We start from the raw sequence: 16697 nt of genomic DNA on the forward strand, positions 1-16697 counted from the left end.
ATATCTAAGTTTTAGATAACAGTGTGGATAATTCCTTATTCATCCCAGGCAAACATAATCAACTGCATTCTATAAATTCAATTCAAAAGTGATTTATCTTACATTAATATTCCAAATTCACAAGATTTCACATAAAGCTATTCTTATAGCATAGTAAATTTCCAACAGACACTGTTATTAAAGTAGAAATGATCCTGCGCAAAATAACATGCAAGCTGTGTGGTATAGTCTCTGTCTTTGCAGTATGTCTGTGTGTGGTAGTAGGAAACTCTATGTGAAATCTGGTGGAAGTATAATCTACAGCTGAATTTTAAATTAGCTATTATACAAAATCTACATAAAAAGACAACTTTGCAGGTGACGTTTTCAAGAAGCTTTCATCATCTTACAGACATACTGACTTACTAGTCAACTCACAGTTCTTCACAGTAGTAAGGGGTGACTTCCCTGTGGTAGTTAGATGATATTTTGCAAGGATTGATTGCACGACGCTCATGTATTGTGCTGCTTATTTATTTCTTTTTTCTCATACTTTATTGACCATTGAAGAGGTAAGTTTATTTACCATGATTAAGAAAAATGCATTACGGAGATATCTGAAACTAACAATAATGAAACAAAATAGAAGGTTGATTCATTAATGATCTCACATTTTTTGACATTTGAATCAGGCTGTTACATTTCTCCAAGGAGGGGTGCGATGCAATTGGAGATCTTAGTCTTATTTCTATGGGTAAGCTTTATCACATTAAAAAAAACCTGACCAAACAACCAAAAAAAGCCAAACCAAAAACCACTGGAATGGAATTGTTAATATACCTACTATAATGAGTAATTGGATTAGCACAAAAACAGCCCTTTGAATATTATCTACAGAGCTAGTAGATACTGGTAGTAGATAAAATAAATGAACATTCATTGATATGTGCATAAAATAAAAAAGGGAAAGCTGAAAACTATCATACCTAAGTAACACACACAACACAAGTCTGAAATATGCCTACATTAGTATGACCTTACAGAGCTCTGAATATTCTTGGGACACCTTTTCTCATTAAAAATAAAAGCTGTTGAATATTTCCAGTATTTGAAACCATAACATCCACTATATTTGTTTTCCCTTCCTTACCCTCTTTGGCATAGACTGATGCTCTTTGTGAGAGACCCCAAACAATCATACCAGAAATTAACTCATAACTTGTACTGTCACAACCGTTCAAGATATTAACAGTTTAGGTTAGCTTTTCTGCATGTGATAGCACACACGATTTCTAGTGAGAGTTACATCCTATGTACAGAAAAGGGATGGTCTTCTCCCTTCAGAAGGCTGCAGACTATGGATTAGGAGATGTGCACAAACCCATGCTAGACCGGAAAGAATGGAAATTTGAGGTCCACATGCACTGCTGTTTCAACAGAATGCAATATTCAGAGTTGAAACTCTCATATAGGAGCAAAAGCTTCAAGAATTACTCTAAAAAGAGGTATGAATTCATCAGAGAGTATTGAAAACCAGATGTTAAAAAGCATGCTTTTACAATACAAAAGCCTATCTTCTAATATTCCATCATATTTTCAGGAAAAAGAAGTGCATTGATTGCAAAACCATTCATATAATGGTGTTACAGTTTGCTCTTGTCCATCAAGGCTACATGAGCAAAATAACATCAGAAAGAAAACCTCTGAAGTAGGTAAACATTGCATATACATTGTAGAATAAAACCCACAACATTCAATTGAAGTGCTTCTGTATGACCATAGCATTCTATATTTCTCATCTCTTAGGTTGAAAATAGAGTTTAAACATCAATTCCCCAAGCTGCAGCATGTTTTCCAGCTCATGCAAAACCAATAAAATGTTTTAACATCCAAAATCAGCTTCTATTTTATCAGTCCAAAACTAGGGCTTTCTCAATTATCTCTCTGCCATCTTCCTTTTTTTTTTTTTTCCATCTGCTGCCTAAATTTATACTAGAAGTAACTCCACTATACTCAGCAGACATGTAGTGGTGAATTTTGTAGAACATACACATGAAAAATATAATTTCATGCAAATAAAAGAAATAAAGTTATATACTCATTTCACTCATACTGCTATATACCTAGGAGAAATTAGTTTCTACCAAAGATGCTGAACAGCCATGACAACTAGTGTAAAACCTAATTATCTAAATTCCCATATATATTTTACTGGAAATATACTTGGTATTTCCCTAAGGACCAGATTAAGGTATGGTCACACCGCACTCAGAAATTGTGGGATGGGTTCATAAACTGTTAAAACTGTGATCATAAGAAGCATACTTGCATTTTTCTGAATGCCTGATGCGCTTTCACAATTGGGGTATTGTGAAGTTAAGTAGAAGGATATCAGATAGAGGCTTGCAGTTTACAGGACCACAAGGTGCAAATTGAGGAGGGAATAGGACATAACTTTTACCACTCAAAGTAATCAGTCTCATTCAAATGAAGGGAAAACAGACAAGAGGCTGCTTCTCTGTTACATTTCCTTTTGAAACCCTGATTGACCACAAGACCCAAAAAGAAAGAGTCACACTCTGGATCACTCGTTTTTCAGATCAAGAGTATGTCACAGGCTTTGCTGGAGCTGCAGTGTTATCAAAAGCACAATTACATTTATACATACAGACATAATGCTTTTTAGGAGAAATTTCTGGCAGCGCAGAAACATGACCATGTAAAATATTTAATATTCATTCATGCGAAAGTTGAGGTTTACAAATTTTTTTTAACAGTATTTTAGCAAATTAGAAAGAAGGCCAAAATAAAAACTAGTTAAAAGATTTTACAACTCCTACAGCTCAGAGGAGCAGTTACCTGTTGGTTATTATAACGGGAAATCTCTCAATTTATTGATCGTTGCATCAGAGTTTCAGAAGAGTATTAGACGGATGAGTCAGAAGATTTAATTTTAAATACCTTTAACCAAGTGACAAATACCGTTATTGATGATCATATTGATAGATTCTCTATGAACTTACGACTTGAAAAAACCAGAATAATTTCCTGTCTACAAACAAGGCACCTGAGCAATCACCCAAAACTACTTAAACTTTCAAAGCTATAAAGTTCTTAATGCTTGAAACTTTTATGTTCAGCTGGAAAAAACTGTGTTTGCTACCAGTAAACAGGATGAACTTCTCATTTCAACAAAGACACTACAAATCATAAACTGAAGTTTCTTACGAAAACTTGATCTTGTTATAAGATTTTAACAGCTGAACATACATCAATACATTTCATGATTCATGTTAAGTAAACATAATGAAGTTCATTCAGGTAGTGCAACTTCAAAGCTAGAATGGTTGTACATTTTTGGAGATACATGTTTAGCTAAAGCAATGAACACTGGATTTTGTTCTTTACTTCCCTGCCTACTAATGAGCAACAGTATTAACTATTTATATATTTACAAAAGAAATCAGGGCCTTACACATATATAAACATGTATGTTAAAATCAGAGCTCAAACTTGTTACAAGCCCATGCAAATGACCAGTCAATGAAATCAATGAGATTGAATCCAAATGCAGAAATTTGTCTCCCAAAGGAATGGGGCTTTGAACAATACTGAAAACTTTTCCTCTGCATGCTCCCAAATGATAACTGAGCCCTTTTCCCTTTAAGTTCCCAGTCTTGTGACAGATGGAAAGAACTGCAAGGCAAGCACTGTGGGTTCTGTGCCCTGCATGCGCTCAAATGAGACAAGCATACAAAACATAAACCAGATAACAATAGGAATCCAATCTCAAATGGTTTTTGCATATTGCTGATAGTCAATTTGTACATTTATTTTCTGAACTAAGTATTTGCAATAGATATATTTAACCAGCTTTGTATACACGATTATTAATGACTTTTATCACTGTTAACATTTCACCAAAACTTTATCTACATGCTTGTCAGCCAAACATTGTTCGCTTATTCTGGCCTTTGACCCTGTAGCTCTAATTATTTGACATTTTCCAATTCATTACAGGTAAAATTCACTACTGTATGTAAGACATAATACATATGGACCTTTGAGGAAACTGAATCAGTTTTTCACATCATTACAGACACAGATCCAAATTTAACCTCGTTTCACCAGGGTGAAACTTTCCGTAGAACGTTAATTGCCCGAGTGGTGAATGGTCTCTGCTCCCACACCGAGGTAAGCTTCATTCCTAAAGCACAGCACCAAAGTGTACGTTACATTTCTTACCACATTTGTTACAGCTACAAAACATTCTGAATTTCGTTTGTGAAGACCAGGAAACATCTGAAATAAGTGTTTTTACCTGAGAAAGATCACAAATTTCCTGTTAACTTAATACTTTTCCTAGTGCCTAGTAATGGAAAAAGTACTCAGAACTTTTGACTTCCTACTACACATCTCTGGTTTTTAACTCAAAAACATTTCTAAGACCTCTTGGAACTTGCTGCGTACTTCTCATACATAATTTTGGGTGCAGATAGTAAAAAAATAAACCATCATGTAACACCTATGACAAGTTTTTGCTACAGAGATAGCTTGATCAAAACTGTACAAAATCAGACAGGAAGTTTGGAGGTCAGGTTGCACCATAAACATACTGTAGACTATTAGGTAAATCTACCATAATATCTATTTGCATAGAATTAGCATTACTAATTACTAAAATTCACATTTAGATTTTTCCCCAAAAGATCAGCCTCACTAGCTGTTCCATGGATTAATAGTGATGCAAGCACGAAAGTACACTGTAACTATGCAGGGTCTGCCACTGCCAGATTACATAAATATTAACTGAATTTGGGTACAAATAGCAAAAACCACCCAGTACAGTGTAATTGTAGATTTTAATTTATTCCGGTTGTGTTATAGTGCTTTCAGAATTATGAGAAGCTTCCAGGAGAGCACTGAGAAATATGTCTAGCACTTACTTCAGAGCAGTTGTGCAGCTCATACACTAACGACAATAAGGTATCCACCTCTAGCTGGAATCATCAATCTGAGCCACTGAAGAAAAACAGGAAAGATTTTGGGCATATCTTTGTTTCACCATGAATCCCAGCATAGGGAGAGCCACAAGATAGCTCTGACCAAACCAATGTATCCTCCTGACGTAACATAGCACCACAAGGAGACAGTAATTAGTGTCTGAAATTGTTCCTTTAAGACGAGACTGCACCTGAACTAGTTAGCCCTCCTCTCCCTACAGTTTATGATCTCAGGCACGGTGCTGCTCTGATGCACCTGTGCTCCAGAAACAGCTCTGTTCCTTCCAGTCAGAGATCTCTTGCATCATATCCTGTTGTGTTAGGTAGATGAGCCCACAGGCTCCAACACATTTAAGGCAATTGTTTTCCAAAGTAGGACTGCACAGCTTTGGGCTATTGGAATTTGTATTAAGAGAGGAAGTTAATTCAATGTTAAAGACACTTCCTAAAATTCACATAAAACACAATGTACGCGTGCTGCTCAAAATGCCATATGTAGAACTAGAGGATAATTTAGATTAGAAGGATCTCTGCAGATCACTGAGCCCATCCAGCACCTCCCTCTCCCCCAGATCAAAGCAGGGTCAGCTTCAAAGCCAAATTTCTCTGCGGTTATATACCAGTAGAACATTTTCCAGAACTTTCAGAATAATTTTTTAGTCTTGAGAGGCAACATATAACTGTTGAGCTGCTTGAGAGCTATCAGGCAGATCAAATGTAGCTTGTGTTCTAGGACTATTATGAGCCAGGACACGTAATACCACCTATATCACATTGTAGACTATGTGGGTGTGCTGTCGTATGGGCAGCTGGACAATTAAGGCCTCAGATGCAAGGGAACCAGCAGACGTTACCAAGGAGTGTGTTGTCTGAACACACTCAGCCCTTCCCCATCATGCAACAAGTGTGGTTAAGACTCTGGAGGAACTGCTATCATCTCTCACCTCTCTGAGTTACCTGAGGCATGTCCTGTCAACCTAACGGATGACAGTTTAAGTATGTAATTAGATAAGGAAGTTCAGCAATCACTAGACTCAAGGATGAACATCTAGGTTTAGAATCAGCTCCTGCCACTCCTTCCTCCTTAGACCCAGTGTCACAGAATGGACGCTGAAGGATAACTAAATTTCTACTCTGGAAATCAAACATTTGCTAATACAAAGTTATCATCCAGAGCCTCTGTTTTGGGAAACTGTTAGGATACAAAATAATTCTGAAACCATTCCCTTTTCCCTTTTATGGATCTTTATAGAGGAATTGAATCTCTTAGGATCTATCCAGAAGGATTATGACTTTGTCTTGGGACTTTAAAGCAAGATTTTGTTTCATTTGCTACTATTTTCTATCTTACTTGATAGCTGCATTATCCATGTTTCATGAGTGCTACATTTTCATCCTGTAGGGGAAAAAAAAAACAGAACACTTCTGTAGAGAGCTGAGCTAGTGTCTCTTAAGTACAGCATTTAATGCAACTACGTTTAACTAAATGCATTTGTCCTTTGTTTTATTTTATTCTCCTACTTCCACAACAGTTAGAAAATTGTGAAGATTCTTTTAAATAATGCTCTTCACTAAGTTATGTCCAAACACCATGTAAGGACGTGGCTAAATGAGCAAAACGTGCTCTGCACACATTAAGACACACATTACTTATATTTACCACAAAAAAAGAAGGCAACAGCCTGCAAATACAGGCATATAACATTAATAAACATTAATACCATGCCCACAACTATTTAGTAGCAATGTTAACAGAGCAAAAGTCCGTCTATAAAGTAAAATTAAATTACATACAAAAGGTTTCACCCAGGCATACATTCCAGATTAAAATTTCAGTGCGTGAACATATTGGACAACCAGCGGGTCAGGCTGTGTAATCACATGAGCTTAGTTTCTTAAGGAACTAGACTAAAACAGGAAAAACAAATATAAGCAGACAATTCATGAAGATGACTGTTGGGTTCTGATTATTTCTGAGATTCTCTCCTACTTCTTCTTTAAATTGTAACATAAATCTCAAAGAAGAAAATGTATTCTGACTTCAGAAATTATTTCTAGTCTGGAATGTAATTCTATAAATATGTAAGTATGACACAAGATATTCCAGGGTAGACAATGACAGCTGTAGCTAGCTCTGACATAATTTTGTCTTGATTTACCCAGGATATGAATAATCACTACAGATATATAAAGGGAAAAAAGCTCAGAAGTAACTATAGTTTCAGAAGCAGCTTAAAAATCCTACTTCAGTTTGTGAAGAGTTGGGTGAGGGTGGCCATCCTCTATTATATAGAGCTATTCTGCTATACATTCTAACTCCCTTTGCTTCTCCCAAAGGCTCAAAATCAACCATCAATTTCTAAACATTTCTATTAAATAAATTATTTCTTTTCCATGAAATAGTAATTGCCTATTTCCCCATAATTTAAGACTGAAGTTTTCTGCATTTGAAAGTACTTGATATTTTATATGTGGAATACTTTTCACAGGCAGTTTCCTGTGCATCACTTCAAAGCTGATTTTTCCTGTAAAACTGGAAAAAGTGTTAAAAAAAGAAAAGGCCTGCATGATGACCTTTTCCCTTTATTTGCTATTCTATTAACATGTTGGCAATGGACATTCAATCACAAGTTTATTATTTGTACTGTATGCTTTTTTGCATTAACTTTCCACTTTTTAATTAAAGCAGGGAAAACTTTGATGGTAAACTGCAGTATCCATGTAGTATTAAACTTTAGTTGTTATTAAAGTGGTTGCTCAGAAGAGAGGTAATCGTTTATATCAACTAATTTTTCCTTACAGCTGTGGAGATCAAACTATTAGGATTAGAATGAATTATCATTCCAATTAAATTTACCTTTAAACATGTCTTTGTTTAGGACATGTTTAAGGATCAAGTATGACTTGTGTTTATTTCACAGTAAATGCTTAGGAAACTATGACCACTCTTGCTACTTCATCCTGTATGTCAAAAGAGGTTTTCTGGCACCTCTTATGCTAAAAGACTGGGTTCCTCCAGAACCAAAGGCTGAGATTCACCATAGATGACACAGTAGTGTGGGAAATTAATGGCTGCTCTACCACTATGAAAACATAGGAAAACATTCCGGAGAGAAACTTTTAAGTTCTCTTTCTTGGATAGACATCTCTGGTCTAAGACACCTGCGTAACCACAGCCACACTCAAACATTTCAATAGAAAGTATTATATATCAAGCTGCAGTCCAAGCCTTTCTTTTGTTAAGAGCAGCACTTATCAGAGGAAAACTGCAATATTTTCTATTACTCATTCACACAGAAAAACTGAGTACAATTTTACACTCTGATTTAATTAATCCAAGTGAATAGGTACAGTAAGATAGGGTTAGTTTTCCTGCCTAGTTTAAAAGCGGTCCCCACACCCAGCCAGTATTTTTCTTTCCAAAGGAAGCTGAAACTGAAATTACATATACCTGGGGTTTTCTTCTTGCGCTATTATGCTGTTTTCCATGATGTAATTACATTATGGCATTGAAAGCAGTTCAGTTTTGCACAGGTATTACCATTTTTATTAACCAAAGTAACAATGGGTATATATCATCTACAATTAGACCCCGTAAGTGTTTAACTAAATACCTCAGAAATTTTGGAAATTAAACCAGCAACAAGCAACTATTATTTACTGACATGTTTTAATAAAGTTAGAGCCCTCTGTGTTTTATCTTCTGAAATTATTTTACTCTAGCCACTTCAAGTGGTGTAAAATTATTGACTAAGACACATAGTCTTATTGTCACTCTGAGTAGTGGTTCTTCATCTCATGATTAATGGGCAGCTCCATGCATTGGGTAATTTAAAAATGCAGAAACTTTGCAAGCAAATTAATGGCCTTCAGAAATCTCAGCTAAATTGCACAAATACAGATTTAGCAGTAATGAAGTTATACCGTAAACAAAACAGCACAAAAGTTAGAACAAATTTAACATTTATTCACCATCTGTACTAGGAAATTTATTTATAAATATTTCAGCAATATTAATTTTCTACAGATTGCACTCTTGAAATGTCTTCTAACAAACATCTGAACTTTATTTTCTCTGTTGGTATAAAAATCATTATTGTTCCACCATAACTGTTTTTCAAACATTTTCTAAAACACTGGTTGCAAGCAACTACCATAACTACAGGCCACATATATTCCCTTCCCATATGAAAAACAGACTTAGGTATATAGGAGCATACAACCAACAAACTGTAAAATCAGTAACAAAACCCAAGAAATTCCACTAGAAAAATTCTTTAGAAGTAAGCACTTTACAGTAAAAGTTCCTAAATCATTTCTATTGTTACACTACCTACGGACTGACTATTTCATGAAGCCCCAAATGACAGAAGGAACATAATCAAATTAAGTCTGTGTCAGGGTCACAATCTCACTTATATTTGCTATAATCCAGTAAAGTATCATAATCCTTACTCTGAAAAGAACTTATCAAGGAGAATATTTTTCAAAGTTCTAAGTTTACTTAAGCATCTTTTACTTATGTACATGCAGCCTCCTCAGCAAATCATTTCAGCAGATTTTGTGTCTCTATTTTTTAATACCTATCTTTACGATCACAAATACCATCAGCAAAAAAGGGAATCCAAATTACATAGTGAGGAGAAAATAGTCCCTGTTCTATATTTGAAAGATTAAAATTGAATTGCAAAAAAGTAGCTTAATATTTGCAGATGTTTATGTTTCTACAACAAAAAGAACAATTTATAAAATCTATCCCATGAGCCATATGCAATTTGTATTGATTTTGCTTTCATAAAGTTGTTACCTTTTTATGATGATTTATAAGTAGATGAGTTAAGTATTTTAATATATCTATCTGTAAATATCTATCCAGACCACCAGCTATAGGCAAGACAACAAAGCAGCTTTTTCTGTTTTACAGTAATAAAATACACAGAAATGCCACCTTTTTGCTACTCCTTAGTTGCTACGCTTTCAGCTATTGTTAAGAGTACAGCTAGAAAGGGCTCTGTATACAGTCGGATACAAACACATTTTAAAATGAGCAAATATAACAGTGCAGTCCACATATACACACTCATCTATTTCTAATGTACACAAAAAGGCTTTTAGAATGTATACAACACAAATAGTCAAACACCAATATGTATTTTTTACTTCTGAAGTTTTTAACATACCTATATACTCTATGGTACTGGTGGGCTGATCATATTTTCTCTAGCCTGCTGTTCTTTTTCATCTTAGTATATAGCTGCTGCATCAAGAGCCAAAGACAAGACATTTTATTCAGGGTCAGGCCTAAGAATACATTAAAAACTTGTCCTGTAAACAAAAATTACATGCTTCTGATCACTTGCATAAGACTGATCAGTAGAAAATGGACAGGTAAGGCACAGAATAACATTTAAACGTTTACTGGATTTTAAAGGTATGGTCACCAAGAGCTGGACTGAGGTATTTCTGTATGAAATAGCAATTAAAAAAGTCTTCAGTGGAGATGTATACCATTTTATCTGTCCAAGTAAATTCAAGTTCTCGAGAAACACCATGCTATACCCTACTGTCAGAATTGACAAAGACAAGGAAAAATCTATCACAACTTCCTTTTAGGATGCTTTGATTATTTTATATGGAAAATATTTCCTCGAATTCTCCAGGTCAAATATTTCTGAAACATAGAATTATTACCCTTTTTAAAAATGGGTGTGATATTCCTTTTTCTCCAGTCACTGGCACTTCTCCTGACTGCCATGACTTTTCAAATATGATGGAGAGTGGCTTAGCAACTACATCTGTCCATTCCCTCAGGACCCTGGGATGCATTTCTTCAGGTCCACTGGACTTGTGCTGGTTCAGGTTCCTCATGTGGCATTGAATCTGATCTTCTCCTACAGTGGATAGAATTTGTTCACCCAGTCCCTGCCTTGAGGTTCAGGGACTTCAGAGATGTGGGGAAAGTGACTGTCAGTGAAAATTGAGGCAAAAACACCGTTGAGCACCTCAGACTTCTCCATATCGATGGTCACTAGATTTCCTGACTTATTTATTGGGGGGGTGAGGGATATACATTTTCTTTAATCTTCCTTTTCTGATCAATGTACCTGTAGAAGCCCTTCTTACTGTTCTTCAAACTCCTTGCCTAATCCCAAACTGCAACTGTGCCTTAGATTTCCTGATCCCATCCCTACGCATGCCAGAAACATCCCTATATTCTTCCCAGGATAAATGTCCCTTTCTTACACTTCAGTTCAACCAGGAGGTCCTTACTAGGCCATGCCGGTCTCCTGCCTTCCCAGTCTGAGTTCTTACACATGGGAATCAAGAGCTCTCGTGCTGCAAGAAAAATGTCTTTAAATAGCTGCCAACTCTCTTCTGTTCCTTTATACCTGAGGGCCGTTCCCAGAGGGTCCCGTCCTGATCTTGAGATTAAAAAAACCAAAAGAGTCTGTAAAGTCAAGAATCCAGATGCAGCCAGCCAGTGTCATCTTTAAGAGTTCTGCTAAACTACAGCTAAAGCTAAAGTGCTTTAGTTCATTACTTTCCAATGTAATAGACCATGCCGAAGCATGTAATCCATTCCCTAAATTGAAGTTGATAGGTGCATTTGCCGAGATCTGGTGACACTTATGCTCGTGTTAAAGCATAGAAATAGTCCCACTGAAGGGAAAGTGTGACTGAAACACTAATCTAAGGCTTAACCAACACTTGCTATGCACATAAAACTAGGGTTTACTGTGTTCCCTTTTCATTTACCTTTCATTCCACTGAACGGCCTGAATTTCATCTTGTATAGTACTCCCTGGTTGTATCTCTCCTCCTACTCAAGATATGTAGGAATAGGTTAGTGAGTTATGACTGGTTCAATCTCTATGAAGCTCCAGAAAGAGCCTGACGATGAAGGTATTCTATTACTACAGAGCTGATAACTTTCAGTTTAATGCAACTAACCGAATTACTTCTATATCAATTTTAGAATTTTATCAATTTCAAGAAATGAAGCAAATTCTAGTTATTCAAACCAACATTGCAAACCTGATATACATAAGGAATTTACTTTCACTGTTTTAAAACAACTACAAAGAGAAATGTGCGGGCTTTTTGTTCTTTTATTTATTGAATTATTTTTAACGTGTAGATTTTCAAAAGATAGAAATATGACAAATAGAGCTCAGTTAGTGAACCTTCAATCTTTTTATTTAACTGATCTTCAAACCTTTTGCATAGATAATATTTTTCAACTTGTGCCTGGTTGTTGCCAAGCACTGCTATTTTGGTTCCCACTTTACTAGGAATCATTATTACTTACTGTATTTCTGCACCAATGGCTACCACTTAAATGACCTCATACAGACTACATACATGTAGACCCCATACTACCTTATGTCCTTAAGACATACTTAAATACAAACCTAAACTTTAATCAGAACATTGATATAAAAAAAAAAAAAAAAAGCAGTCCTGAATGTGGTAAATACAATGTTACATTTATTGCTGAGTGACCAAATTAAAACAGATACCTCTACAATATAGCATGCCTTTGCTACCAAAATAAAAGTACATTTATAAATAAAAAGGTTAATTTCATAATACTAGTCATCATTGGTACCAAGAAAAACACAAATTAACCTTTATCATAGTCTAGAGTATCATATGATAGAGGGTACAGTTTAACTTGTAACCAGCCCAACAGACAGCTTTACTACATATAAGTACACCATGGGACTCTGATCCTATAGAGATTTATGGCCTTGCCTACGTATATTCACAGTCTTCTATCATTAATACCATTCACAGATAGGTGTTTAGTCGGTAAAGCAGCAGACTCAGACCAGCAGAACTTACATAAAATACTTTCTGCCAAGAACATTATTTTTAATTGAGATTTAAATAATTGACTCAAGTGAAGGCTTTTTGTTTTCATTACTTGCAAATCTGATTCTGCTCAATAAAAAAAGGGTTGGGCAGGAAGATGCACTCTGATCTTTCCCAGGTTTCATAATAAATCACCATCCCTTGGCAATCATTTCCCTGAGTCAAGCTAGTATTCTCCAAGTCAGTTGTGTTTTCTAGCCTTTCATAACATAAAATTAAAACAATAGAAATTATTGATTAATGACAAGAATATATATGGCCAGCTCCATTGTTTAATAAAGAAAAAAAAATCCATATATTAAAAAAATGGATTTGGTTCAGCATCCATAAATGTAAAAAAGTGTATGCTTTAGTATTCTCTCAGGAATTTCTGTTTAACCCTCTAATGTATACTGTAGTCAGCATTTTTGATTGAAGTTCTACCACGGTTTGTGTGTTAAACAGAGATGTCATTATTCAAGAAGATGAAAAGTCATAAAGCATAATGCAATTCTGTACTGTCACAAAAGGGGCAATAACCAACAGTGTGAACTTAGGTGAATGACTTTCTGCTAAAATATAATTTCCTTAAAGTGAAATACATCACAGGAACAAAATTCCCTTATAAAACACCTGATAATTTATGAGTCAAAAGGACTGACCATATTAGCCAAGTTATACAGATAACGACACAAAACATTGGCAATCAGAGCTGAATCTTACAAAGATCATAATATTGCTACAATGCTCAGCAGTCTGGCATTAGAAGGAGCTGAAGTACATTCTTTCCACAACAGAGTGATATTTCACACAAATACAGATTTCAGTAGGTGAAATGAAAAGTAGCACCCACATTTGGCAATGCAACATTAACACTGATGTACACGAGAACCTCAATAATAGTTACTGAGTAAACTACAGGCAAGTTTTGCTCGTGATTTTCAGTCTAAAAATTTGATTTTGCCCTAAACCAAATTCAGAGATGGATTTATTAATTAAGGAAAACAATTGTTCCAGTTTTTGTGATTCTGTTCCACTATCATCAACCTGAGCAAAACCTGGTAACAAATATTGTTATATGACTGAATAATTATATTCCCATCTGAGGTAGTGCCGTTCAGGTAAGGAACTGCATCGGTCCCTTCGTCTTCAATAAAGACAAATATGTTCATATACTGGGTCTGGCTGGGATGGGGTTAATTTTCTCTATAGCAGCCGGTAAGCGCCTGTGTTTTAGACTGGTGACCAGTACAGTGTTAATAACACACCAGTGTTTTAGCTATTGCTGAACGGTGCCAGCACAGCATCCAGGCTTCCTGTTTCTCACTCTGCCCCCACAGTGAGCAGGGCAGGCGTGGACAAGAGGCTGGGAGGGGACACAGCCAGGACAGCTGACCCCAGCTGATGCAAGGGATATTCCATGCCACATAGCATCACGCTCAGCAAGAAAAGCGCCGTAGTCTTTCCAAAGTAGCCATTGCTTGGGCACTGGCTGGGGACTCCCCACCAGCAGGTAGGAGGGGAGTGACTGCCTTTGCATCACTCGTTTTTTCCTCCTCTTTCTTTCCTTTATTATACTGTCTTTATCTCGCCCTGTGACCTTTTCTCACTTTTTCTCCACTGAGGTAGAATGAGTGAGCAGCTGGTGGGTACTCACTTGCTGAACAGGGTCAGGCTACCACAGTTTAAAACGAAGACTTTTCAGATGAAAGACCAGTTACATCACTCTGTGAAGTACAAGTATTAAAGGATGTCTGAAAAGAAAGGGATTCCTAAGACTGTTTTATTACCTAGTTCTCAGATACACAATAATTGCAGTTCTGCAATTCAGATATTTGTAGAAGTTAAAACCAGGACTGAAAGTATATCTAAATTCTAGTGGGAATAAACATGCATGAAAGGACTTAATGAAAGATTTAAACACTTCAAAATGAAAATAAGCCAAATAATTCCGGGACATTCATTGACTCACTGTTAAAAATCTTTAAATGTAAAAAATATTTACATATACGCAGCTATGTAGGCAATATACAATATTAGTTTCAAACTATACATTTCAAAATCATTAGTCCATAAAGCCACTCCATAATGAAATGTGATTGAGAAGAGCCTTTATCCCACACAAAGTCCAGATGACTCTGGGAAGCATCAATAAATATAACTCCTATTCTAGCATGGAAAGTCATTTCACTAACACTTGCCTTGTTTACGTGGAAAGTAGTTGTGAGAACCAATGAAATCAATACTTCGTTTCAAACACAGGCAAGCAAGTTAAATCCCAAGATTTAAAATACATCTCCCTAAAGAATCAATGAAAAATAGCTTTTTTCTGGCCGTTTTCTGAAGTGCTGTCCCAACAAGAGCAAATCAAGAAAGAATATTTCTTAATAAAGGATACCTGACAACGTTCTCAAGACCATGCCCAAACCAAATACCACGGCTCTGATAAGGAGTCTAAAAATTTGCCTGACCCAGTGTATTTGTCAATATTCTCCGCAAAAAGTGCTTCACTTTCTTACAGTTGCCTCCTCATTAAAGATCCCCTCACGGGAACTCAGACCAGTATCTTTATTCAAGCAGAGATCAGTTTTTGCACCCTTTTCAGACTGTCTTGAATTTCTGCCAACACAGCAATATTTAGCCAACTAATTTAATATTACTGATTAATGCAAAAAGCCTATAGCTCTAAATCCTTTTCATGTATCTAGTGTTAACACTTGACAGGAATACTAGAAGCAGTAGAGCTAGTATAAAAAGGTACTGTATATGGGTAGATATTTTCAGGTTTTCTCATGAATAATTGGTATTTTAGATCAGCTATTTAGCCAGTTTTCTCCCAGAACATGGCAGATTACAACTGTACCCAGTTAGGTCCTCCTGCAGTTTAAAAGGGATGTTGTAAAACTGAAGAAGGTCCAGCAGATGGCTACCATGGTGCTAAAGCACATGATCTCTGAGGAGAGGTAGACAGAACAGGCTTGCACAGTCTGGCAAAGAATAGGCTGAGGTATCCTAACTCTAGCCTACAATTACTTGAAGAGTAGTTGCAAAATGACAGAGCCAAACTCTTCTCAGCAGCGTAAGGTAACATAACAAACTCCAGTTTGGTAGGTCAAGTCTGGACACGATGAAAAAGCTTTTCACCAGGTGGGTAGTATACCATAGAGATTATATGAGTGCCATCTTTGGAGGTTTTCAAGACTTTGCTAGACAAATCCATGACTGACCTGATTTAGTGGTGGCATTAGTGCCCATCTGAGTGGAAGATTAGACTTGATCACCTCCAGAGGTTCCACTGAGTCAATTCTTTTATAACCGTGTGATAACATGTAAGAATTCATCCAGGATTCATCCAGGCACACTAACACATCAATTCTGAAACTGAAAAGGACTTGCCGTAGATGCCTCTTGTAAAAAGGCCTAGCTTCTAAGAATGGGGAAGCAATTTTAATAGATATTTCCTATATTAAGAACCAGAAGAGTGTTTTAAACAACTGTAAGTGGGTACAGATTGAATTATACTCCCTGAAGTACAATAGGGAATACAATCTAATCTCCCTAGGTCAATAACGTATTGTGCTAGTAAATCTAGTTTATTTTTTACTCTACTCTTACCATTTTCATTGATTATTTTCATCACTTTATCCATATAAATATGCTAGGTCACCTAGAAAACCTGATTACTGTAGTTAAAATTATCTAATGAAAAACAAACTAAGTATTTATGCTTGCAGAGAAAGAAACCCATCAATTTTCACAGAAACTTTCAATAGTCTGCCCTGTAAAAGGTTGTCAAGAAAATTACCTAAATAAATCAAATGCATTAATTTGTAACTCTGAATGAAATACATTTGGAGGATT

General features: G+C 36.0%; 1 protein-coding gene across 27 annotated transcripts in view; it reads right to left on the minus strand.

Moving 5' to 3' along the window:
- The window catches only part of RBFOX1 (RNA binding fox-1 homolog 1), a 919785-nt gene that overhangs the window by 522606 nt on the left and 380482 nt on the right, over positions 1-16697 (minus strand). For 3 of the 27 annotated variants that reach the window (XM_074885614.1, XM_074885622.1, XM_074885642.1), the window contains exon 3: positions 6334-6378. The exons of 23 other annotated variants lie outside the window; for them this stretch is intronic. The gene's annotated coding sequence lies outside the window, so the exon portion shown is untranslated. Of the gene's footprint in view, positions 1-6333; positions 6379-10162; positions 10240-16697 lie in introns of those variants that run through there. One more of the 27 variants, XM_074885643.1, reaches the window with a different exon arrangement.

The sequence above is a fragment of the Strix uralensis genome, chromosome 16 (assembly GCF_047716275.1).
Source record: "Strix uralensis isolate ZFMK-TIS-50842 chromosome 16, bStrUra1, whole genome shotgun sequence".
NCBI classification, from domain to species: domain Eukaryota; kingdom Metazoa; phylum Chordata; class Aves; order Strigiformes; family Strigidae; genus Strix; species Strix uralensis.